This window comes from Amblyomma maculatum, chromosome 1, assembly GCF_055883805.1.
Source record: "Amblyomma maculatum isolate TAMU_Amacu chromosome 1, ASM5588380v1, whole genome shotgun sequence".
NCBI classification, from domain to species: domain Eukaryota; kingdom Metazoa; phylum Arthropoda; class Arachnida; order Ixodida; family Ixodidae; genus Amblyomma; species Amblyomma maculatum.
The window spans coordinates 18,305,142-18,314,640 of record NC_139344.1 but is presented as its reverse complement, the minus strand read 5'-3'; the positions used below and the strand labels follow the sequence as shown (position 1 = coordinate 18,314,640).

At 45.7% G+C, this 9,499-nt stretch overlaps 1 long non-coding RNA gene across 1 annotated transcript; it reads left to right on the top strand.

The window, feature by feature from the left end:
- The first annotated feature begins 4,540 nt into the window (after positions 1 to 4,540).
- LOC146201864 (uncharacterized) lies at positions 4,541 to 5,335 on the top strand. The gene is made up of 2 exons (XR_014701804.1): positions 4,541 to 4,761; positions 5,246 to 5,335. It is a non-coding gene; the product is annotated as an uncharacterized LOC146201864 (long non-coding RNA).
- The last annotated feature ends 4,164 nt before the right edge of the window (positions 5,336 to 9,499 follow it).

Here is a 9,499-nt window from a genome sequence, read left to right as displayed (position 1 = left end):
ATTCAGAGACTTGGAATGGGAGCAGTTAGGGATAAGGGTAGATGGAGAATACCTCCGTAACCTGCGATTTGCTGATGACATTGCCTTGCTAACTAAGGTGACCAATTACAACGAATGATTAATGACCTAGACAGGAGAAGCAGACTGGTAGGCCTAAAATTAATATGCAGAAGGCTAAGGTGATGAACAACCTGGGAAAGGAACAGCAGTTTAAAATAGGTAGCGAAACACGGGAAGTGGTGGGCGAATATGTCTATTTAGGACAGGCAGTATCCGCAGACCCGGATCATGAAAAAGAAATAACTAGGAGAATAAGATTGGGATAGTGTGCATTTTGCAAGAACTCGCAGATTATGTCTAGCAGCTTACCGGTATCACTCAAGAGGAAAGTATACAACAGTTTCATCTTACCTGTACACTCTAAGAAAAAAGGGTGTGCGAAAGGGGTAAAAAGGGCATAGCATGGTCCTTTACCCCCTTTAGAAGGCCTTGGGGGTAACTTTGCACCTGCTGGAAGCAGGTCCCTATTCACTTACCCCCTCTTAGAAAACTTGCACCCTACTGCAACCCTACTTACCCTCTCTACCAGCGTTTGTGTGCTTGTGTGTGTGTTCGTGCCCCTTAGACAGCAGTGTTAATAGTTTGGGCACATGTCACGATGGGGCGCTGGTTCAGCATTCTGTCCCATCATGTCTCGTTCCTGCACCGTCGCTTTCAGAGAGGGGACGCCTTTTGTGCCACCTTCGCCACCGTTTTTCTCTCGCAGCGTTTGTGTCCCTCTCCGTGTTTACTCTCCCCAGTCAGGAACTGCAAGCTGCAGGTGTGTCCTGGTTTCTATGGGGGGACGTAATGACTGCAAAACTGCTTCTAAATTCTAATGAAACAGCAGATACTTTTGTTTTGCTTGTGGGAGTAATGCTCTGGCAGTGCACAGCCTGTTTCAGGCTTATAGTGGAGTCACTCCGACTGCATAGCGAACTGTCACGGGCCGTTCTGCAAACGTATTTCCTAAGCTGCTTCAAGGAAAGAAAAGGCACAGTATCTGTCACACTAATTGGTAGAATCCTGAACCACACCGTAAGGGGAAGCTTGAGAATCTTCGAAGGAAGGTGGATTAAAAGAAAAGAGAGAAAGAGGTGTTGGTTGTGTTCAGCAACAAAATTATGCACATATTTGATTTTACCTGAAGCGCATACAGCTCGTTCGGCCGACAAGGCATCGCCATTGCCATGGTCGTCGCCGAAACTCGCAACTCGTGGAAAAATATATGCTCTGTTTTATATTAAAATCTTGATAAAATCGATTCCTTATACAGCTTTCAGGGTGGTGTCATGCCCTTTTCGCGTCACATTTAGCATCCATCTGCTAGTCATGTTGAAGGTTAGTTTGCGACAGAGATTGGAACCAACGACCTATGTACAGCTGCCGAAATCTTAACTGACGTTCGTGACGGCAGTACTTTCTGTAATTCTGAGTGTTACAGAGCAGCTAACCTGCGAAAAGTCAAGTATAAGAAATAGCTCACCAAGCTGTTGCGTAATCTTGATCATCTGGCAAGTATTGTTCTTATTAAGGCGCAGGAGCATAGAAAAGGAGGTCGTCATGCGCACGCCAGTTAAAGATTTGGGCGGCTCTACCTCCGTTTTTATGCCTTTCATTTTAACGCTCGCCGTTCACCGAGAAGTGAGGCAGATAGAGCACCTTCCGTTCCTCCAAACAAAGCAAACTAAAGGCGTTAATCACATTGCCAAACTCTGCGTCTCTTAACGGCTAGAATTCGCGGAATGAAAACGCCGTGTTAAAGGCGCTATCGCGTCTACAGCTTTGGTGTCATGCTGGCTTGAAATTATTTAATTTTATAGCGTTAACTAGAGGCAGGCTGGTGGGCAGCTGAAAGCTGTGACACTCGAGGACAAACTTCATCAAAAGTTGAGTCTTTCTACTAGTTTTTTGTTGAATGCGACCAGCTACACTGAAAATAAGGATTTCTTCACCCTCATTTACTGTACCGCGGAAAGTATGTCAGTCGGACATTCTTAGTTTACAAAAGGACACACACACACGTATGTATAATATACATATATATATATATATATATATATATATATATATATATATATATATATATATATATATATATATATATATATATATGCTTAAACTGACCATTAAAAATACAAAGATCATGGCGTCTGCCCCTATCAAGTCCTGGAGCATCAAGGGACAAGAAGTGGAAGCTGTGACAGATTTTCTCTTCTTGGGCTCCAAGATTACCCCGGAAAGAGACTGCAGCCATGAAATTGGGAGACGCCTGCTTCTGGGCAAGAGAGCCATGGCTAGCCTTGACCGCCTTGTAAAGAGCAGAGACATTACACTGCCAACCAAGATCCGTATAACTCGTGCTATGGTCTTTCCAGTGGTGATGTATGGATGCGAGAGTTGGACTGCGAAGAAGGCTGACCGCCGAAGAACTGACGCGTTTGAATTGTGGTGCTGGCGGAGACTCTTGAGAGTTCCTTAGACGGCCAGAAGATCAAATCAGTCGATATTGTCGACCATAAACCCTGACTGCTCATTGGAGGGTCAAATTCTAAAGTTAAAGCTCAGCTACTTTGGTCATCTGATGAGAAGAGAGGAGTCGCTGGAGAAAGATTTGATGTTGGGAAAGTTTGAGGGTCACCGGAGAAGGGATAGGCAGCGAACGCGATGGTTGGATGGCATCCTCGAGGCGCTGCAGATGAAGTTATGTGATCTTAGGAAGATAGTGGGAGACCGGAAAGCGTGGCGTAATATGGTCCATATATATATATATATATATAGCTCAAAATTTCGGGCAGAAATGACATTTTGTCGATGGTATGGTTCTTGCCTGATTCGATCAGAAGTTGGATGTTCCCATCGTATGCGGCGGCAATGCCGGTGCTATTGCTGAGGCAGTGGCTTGTCTTGCATCGCAGCCGCCGCATATTATGGGAACATTCGACTTCTGATCGAATCAGGCAAGTACGCCAAACAACTTTATTATTAAAAATACCAACGGCAAAATTCCATTTCTGTGCGAAATTTTAGCTGCGAGGATTTTGCGGTTTAGTTTGGAGGAGCATTCTACAGCGCGCTGCGCTGGTAATTGTACAACGCCCTGTATATTCCTGGGTCTCCTCTTTTAGAGAGTTTTTATGTTTCTGCAAACGACCTACCTGCCTGTATGTCCTATAAATGCACTTTTCCACGGGCCGTCGGAATGCGGTAAATAACTCGTCTTGCCTCGACCAAGGTTTTCATTTGCTTGATCTTACTATTCTACACACATGCTCTCTTCTTCATTCATTTTTTTTTTTTTTAATTTTCAAAAATAGGCTAATCAGTTTGGAAAGTGAAGAAAACAGAATGCGTACACCGTGTCGTATTGCACTGTATTAATATTGCAGGAGACGTTACTTTTGCATGTCATCATTCATAATTTTTTCATTCGTTCCGATTTCAGCAGGTTCTTTTAATTTTAAGGTGTACAAACTGCCCCAAGAGCTAGCTCTATTGTTCTTAGTTTACCAGGGTTCCTTTTTTTCGCAGTGCTTCGGCGTGTTTCGTACTTGCTGCACCAGGCTGTCGGGTGGTTCCAATCGCCACTTCTCCGGCGCTTTTGTGATGAAACACGACGCATGCATGTTTTCCGCCACGCCGCACACCAGGCACTTCGCGTTTTTCAATGCAGCACACACGTGTTTGCAGCAGCATTGTGCGACACGATGCCTTCGAGCATAAGTTGAGTGGAAAACTTACAAAAGACCAGCTAGCAGGCTGCGGAGCCACGTACAACCTGTGATACTTGCACGTGGTCACTTCTCCTTTCTAGTTCCGAGAATTCAGGAAACTGGGCATTGATTCCTTCGCTCGCCGTATGACACAGCGCAAAGGTGACGCACGCTCTTTTGTCCTGATAAGCTTGCCCCTTCAGTGAACATCAGAATTTTGGACACTGAATCTCAAGCGCCAATGATGGAGGTGGGGTAAGGAACAATCAGAAGAACCTGCTGCTCCCCGGAACTCTTTTCTTCACAGCATGAAGTCATTTTTCGCCGGACTTTCGGAAACCGGTTTGGCTGTAGCTTCCACAGTGCCTAGGCGGGGTACACAATACTTCATTGTGAACAATATGACAGGTCCCAGGGAGCCCAAAATGCGTGCCTCTTTTTGACGGCGAGCACATGGTGGCTCTGAACACATACTCTTCTCAAGACTCCGTGGGATCACGAGTCATTCCAGCAGAAGCGATGTCCTGTTCGGACGCGGAAGCATCGAGTGGTCTCAGTCTTATGCCTATGGGCTGCACTGCCCTTGAGTTGTAAATATTTGTATCATACTCAACATACAAATAGATATGTGCGAGCAAAGTCCTTCGTTGTCACTGCAGGGAACTACCCCCTGTAAAGACGTAATCTTAAATTAACTGACGCGGCAGAATTCTGTTAAGGGCACAGTTCACGACGACTATGCAATCACCGACGACGTGGAGCTCGCATAAAGCAAGAGGTACGCATCTTCTAGTGCTGCAACAGTCTTGGGCTGCCCAAAAGCAGCAGCGGAGGAGAGATCACGTTAGCAGATTCGCTGGGCCAGCGTTGAGAACAACTATGGACTTGAAAGGTTGCTGCTGCTGCGGTGGCGCCATGTACCAGCTTCGGACTCCATTACGCATGTCAATGATGGGCGACAGCAGCAGGTGCGGCGGCAGCGGTCAACGTAAACCGGCGCATGGTGCTTGTAAGTTCCATTTTTCAAACTTTTTGCTGCCCTTATTGTGGGTTTAAGCCGGTACTCGTTTAATCAGCATGCATCGCAATAGTGAGCACAGTGTTAAGTCCGAGGTTCGAGTGGTCCCAATCTCTATGATCTATATCTCTATATACTGCTTGGAAAACAGGCCGGCACCACTACTGCGAAAGAATTTGTGCAGAAAAAATAGGAGCGATCTTCGGTAACCCGCCCCGTCAGATGTTCCTCGCTTGGCGGCCACAAGAAGGGTGCGGTGCTGGAAAAATGTTCTCCATGCAAGAGAAAGCGCTTGCTGTATCTGCAGCCGCGATGCGGTTCCAACACACTTCCATTTTTTTTTTTTTTTTTTTTTTTTTTTGCCGCGCCGCCGCAGTTTAGTCGTCGAGGTGTTTCGATCGCTTGCATGTGTATACATTGTGAATGTGTCTATTCCCTCCACATCTCATTTTTCTCTCGTTTTTCTCTCACACAGGTTCCCTCGGAGTATGGATTCAACCACGACGATGACAAAAGACTGCTCGGTTATCCTGCCATTTTCAAACGCAATAAAAAGTAAACCCTGCCTTCCGTTCTCATGTACTAATATCGGTGTGCAAACTGCACCCTGAATGGCTACATGGCCCGTCACAAATATGTCGCTCTAGCCCGAAGAAACCAACATTGCGGAAGCGAGGGCGTCTGTGACCGGCTGACGAAGACACATATTTTCACCAAACGTTTTTCTTCTGTATAGGGCGTATGTTAAGGCTGTCTAATGTTGCAGCGGAGGCAGCATTACCACACATATGCCAAACGGAGTCGCTTGCGTTGCAAATAAAGAAAATGTATGTCTCGTATCGCTTCGATAGCGGCGATGTCTTGTGACTAAGTCACAATCAGTCGAAGTGCGGTTGTTTTCAAATTACTAGCGTACCAGTGTGCGCCTAGACTATATTTAGAAGGGCGCAAACATACCCTTCGAAGGAAAAGAACATTATTTTAAATGGGTGTAAAAAACACTATAATATGAATTTATTTTATTCCTCTGGGTGGTAATATTACCCTTCCAAACAAAGCATAAATATGAACGTAAAAGTGCAAAGTTACGCCCATTCATAGGGTGCAAAGATGCACTTATGGGGTGCTGTAGTAAGCTCATTACGCTGGCATAAATGCAGACCCTGTGAGGGTAAGTTTACGCCTTATGATTAGGCATAAGCTTATTCCAGCTGGGAGCAAACATGCACCCGATTTTAGAGGATATTTTTGCACTTTCATGGCCTAACCTTTAGTCCTTCTGAGAAATGGTAACGTTACTCCCCAGTGGCATATACTTGCACTTCACCATATGGCATAACGTTAGCCTGGTTGTAGCGTAAACTTTACACCAGACACACTTAAGCCCCCGTCGAGGGTGTAACTTTGCACCCAAAGGGGCTCCCCAGTGCGTCAGTGGACTTACCCCCCTAAAGGGGTAAGATCACACCTTTTTTTCTTAGAGTGTACTAACCTATGAGGCTGAAACGTGGAGGCTAACCAAAAGGGTTCTACTCAAGTTGAGGACAACGCAGAGTGCTATGGAATGAAAAATGGTAGGTGTAACGTTAAGAGATAGGAATCGTGCAGAGTGGGTCATATAAATAACGAGGTTATTACATTCTAGTGGAAATCAAGAAAGAAGAAATGGGAACAGGTGCAACATGTAGTGCGAAGAGAGCAGAACTGATGGTCGCTAAGAGTAACCAATTGGATTCCACGAGGAGGAAAGCGTAGCAGGGGACGGCAGAAAATGTGGGCGGATATGCGGTAGACGTTCGCAGGGATTAAGCGGATGCAGCTACAGCGCACTCCATTTTATTGGTTAAGCAGTAATCGAAAAACTTTAGCACTGCGGATGCTTTGTCGAGACCATGGGAGCAAGCCACAACAAAGACGCGAGAGCAGGCGGGCTTGAAGTCTCGCTTGCTCTTCGCCAGGTCCCTAAGAGCGTGCGTAACCCGAACGCTCAGTGTGTGCTACCTTGGACGTATGCTGCCGGGCGCCCCACCCCGGCAACTTGTGTATTGTGTCGCGTGCACGATGTATGTCTGCGATAGGACACTACGTGCGTGCGGTCATGTATATAACGAATTACTAACGGCGAATACGACCCTGCATCTCCAAATTTCAACAACAGAGAACTCGCCACTCAGGCGCCCACCCTCTGGGGATGCGAAAATGACCCGCCTCCAAGTGCCCTCCTGCCAGCTCCCTATGAGGAAAGCTGGGACCAACTCCCCACGAAGCCAGACAAGAACGCACAACTTGCTCTTATTTCGTGGGCCCAGGATGTCGCCCCCACCTCGGGGCCACACAGGTCCCACCTACCCTAATTCATGTCATCTTGGACAAATAAAGTTGTTGCTATCTCTCTCTCCCTCTCTCTCTCTCGCGCGCGCGCATTTCCGATCGCACCTGTATTCCTCCGGCAACTGCGACAATGCTTGTGTGATGTCGAGGACCTCATCGAAAGTGAGGGTGCGCAGTTGTGTGTGCATGAACTTGTGGTTCGCTTTGGACGATGTCCAAGATTAGACACTCAACTCGTAGTTCATCACGCGCAAGACGAGCACGTGCTTGTGGTTTTTTTTTCTTTCTGTGGGTGTGTTGCTTTGTCTTCTTTTGGTCTGTTTGGCGGTGTTGGGCTGGTGGATGGCACATCCACATCCGCGTTTTCGTTCGCACCTGCAGAGTCTGCACCTGGATTCTGCCGGGTGCAGCGAGAATGCTTGTGAGGTGTCAGAGACATCATGGCAAGTGAGATTGTATGTGTACGGGCTGTTGGTTCGCTCTGAACGACGCCCAATGAATGAACACTCTACTCGTGGTTGATCACGTGAAGGACGAGCACATGCTAGTGTTTTCTTTTTCTTCAGTATGTGTGTTGCTTTGATTTTGTTCTGTTTTGTTTCTTTTTCTTTATTATTATTATTTTTTTGTCTTCTGTCGCTCTGTGTGCTCGCCATCTAAAAAAGGGACTCACCCTTTCCCTACCCCTATAAATACATGCTTGAAAATATCTTGTAACATTCTGATGAAGACCATGGTCCCCAGTCGAAACGTTAATAAAATCAACCTAGTCATGTTTTGACGCGCGTGTAAACCTACTTCATCAGTTCTGGTTCATATATATATATATATATATATATATATATATATATATATATATATATATATATATATATATATATATATATATATATATATATATATATATAATACAAGATGTGACGGAGCTCGGAAAAATTGCATTGCGACAGACGCAATCTAGCAACAGCTATCTGGGATCAAGACAATCGTGGCAGTCCTTTCGATGTCGCTAGATGGCGTCTCGATCCACAGCATCATCATCGTCACACTGACCTTAGTTTCTAGCTCAAAAAGGGGAAGCTTTAGGTGAGCTAAAAATGGATACAAGGTGTTCCAATAAGCCTAGATATGTCATGCACATCTAATAAGCTACCTCATGTGTCCAGAAAGTTTTGAGACGGTTTGAATACATAACCGCACAAGCAGCTGCAATACTATCGTTGCGATTAACAGGAGATACCATCAGAAAAGTGACCATGCCTCTGATAAATGAAAACATAAACAAAAAAGAACTCAGTTGATATCTTACCAAAACGCATGCATAACACACGGAAGGTTATTTTCCTGGACATACTATTCCTAAAGCTGTCCCACATATTTGACAAACAATAAAGTATCTGCCCATTGAACCACAGTCCGTCTACTGGATGGGTCTAGGCACCAAGCCGTCTTGTCAGCGTTTAGCAACTGTCTGATTGAGATGCTTGACACTTTATGGCGGTTTCCTCGAGTCTTTGGGGAGGGTCTGGGGAAAGAAGGAGTGTGATGATGGGAAAGAGGAGAGCCCAACACACCTGCTCTCGGTTCATCCACACCATAACAAGCAATCAATCTAGAGTTCAATTATACACTGATGATAGAGTGATGTTAGAACTGGTGGAAAGTCGCACGAACACATGTATGAATTTCTACGTTTTAATCAGCAAACAAAACGACATAAAATTAGGGGCTCATTTTGAGATACATGCGAAGAGACCCAACTGCCACAGACATCAATTAAGCGTAGGGGAATGTTTTTTTTTAATAGATGTGAGAGAATAATGTAATCGTGGAGATAATTATTTAGGAAGTATAGAAGAATGACAACCACATGCCCTGATTGGACACAAATCCACGACCTCCAAATTTCGCGTCCGGAGCTCTACCGCTGAGCTACGGCGACGGCTGTTCAATATTCAACTGTGTTATAGGTATTTGTGTTACGTGTAACCTATCTTCGAGAGTACCAGCGTCTTGCAATTCCTTTTCCTTCTTCCTACAGTCGCAACAGCAACAATCAGCGTCACCCTCGTCCATGCGGACGTGGAGCGTCCTGTGTTACCGTGAACGTCACGTGGTGCGTGGAACGTGAAGCTGTGCGATAGCCCTCAACTCTACAAATGGCACCAAGGTTGCCAGGTTCGAGGCCCTCATCAGGCTCAGTAAACGATGTAGGGAAAACGAAGGGTTCGTTATGAGACGCATGAGAAGGCAGCCAACAACCACTCGCACCAAGGAAGCATGGGGAATATCTTTATTTTAGGCGGTGGAGGGGGGGAGGGGGGAAGAGAGGCTTTCAACGATACGCTACACGCAACATAAATATCCAAGGAAATAGAAGGTTGAAAAGACGTCGCCG